General features: G+C 48.0%; 1 non-coding gene across 1 annotated transcript; it reads left to right on the top strand.

The window, feature by feature from the left end:
* The first annotated feature begins 484 nt into the window (after positions 1–484).
* Positions 485–559, top strand: Trnas-cga (transfer RNA serine (anticodon CGA)). Its single transcript has one exon. It is a non-coding gene; the product is annotated as a tRNA-Ser (tRNA).
* The last annotated feature ends 259 nt before the right edge of the window (positions 560–818 follow it).

Below are 818 nucleotides of genomic sequence, written 5' to 3'. Positions count from 1 at the left end.
AGAAAGGATACTGCGGAGACATGGCTTAGCCACAGCCTGGGGGATGTTTCCAGAATGAGATTTTCACTCTGCTGCGGTGTTTGCGCTGATATGAAACTCCCTGACAGATTAAAACTGTGTGCCCGACCGAGCCTCGAACACGGGACCTTTGCCTTTCGCGGGCAAGTGCTCTACAGAACTAGCACTCCTGAAAGAAAGGATACTGCGGAGATATGGCTAAGCCACAGCCTGGGGGATGTTTCCAGAATGAGATTTTCACTCTGCAGCGGAGTGTGCGCTGATATGAAACTTCCTGGCAGATTAAAACTGTGCGCCCGACCGAGACTCGAACTCGGGACCTTTGCCTTTCGCGGGCAAGTGCTCTACCAACTGAGCTACCCAAGCACGACTCACGCCCCGTCCTCACAGCTTTATTTCCGCCAGTACCTCGTCTCCTACCTTCACAGGAGCCCTCCTGCGAGCTGTGAGGACGGGGCGTGAGTCGTGCTTGGGTAGCTTAGTTGGTAGAGCAGTTGCCCGCGAAAGGCAAAGGTCCCGAGTTCGAGTCTCGGTCCGGCATACAGTTTTAATCTGCCAGGAAGTTACAGAATCATTCCCTACAACTGAAGATATTTCTTCTATTTGTGATATTTTATCGAAAATACAGTATAACGAGCGGCTTATGCCCTTTTTCCATCAGACCATGATATCTCTACAAAACTGAGTTCAAATATTGCTTTTATTATTTTATTATCCAGTTAAATAGTACATCAACAAGAAATATGTGATCATGACCAACATAGTTTACGTTCCTGTTCAGGATGGATAGCTTCTCCACT

This window comes from Schistocerca cancellata, chromosome 11 (genome assembly GCF_023864275.1).
Source record: "Schistocerca cancellata isolate TAMUIC-IGC-003103 chromosome 11, iqSchCanc2.1, whole genome shotgun sequence".
NCBI classification, from domain to species: Eukaryota; Metazoa; Arthropoda; class Insecta; order Orthoptera; family Acrididae; genus Schistocerca; species Schistocerca cancellata.
The sequence above is the reverse complement of the archived record's forward strand: the minus strand, read 5'-3'. Positions and strand labels throughout refer to the sequence as shown.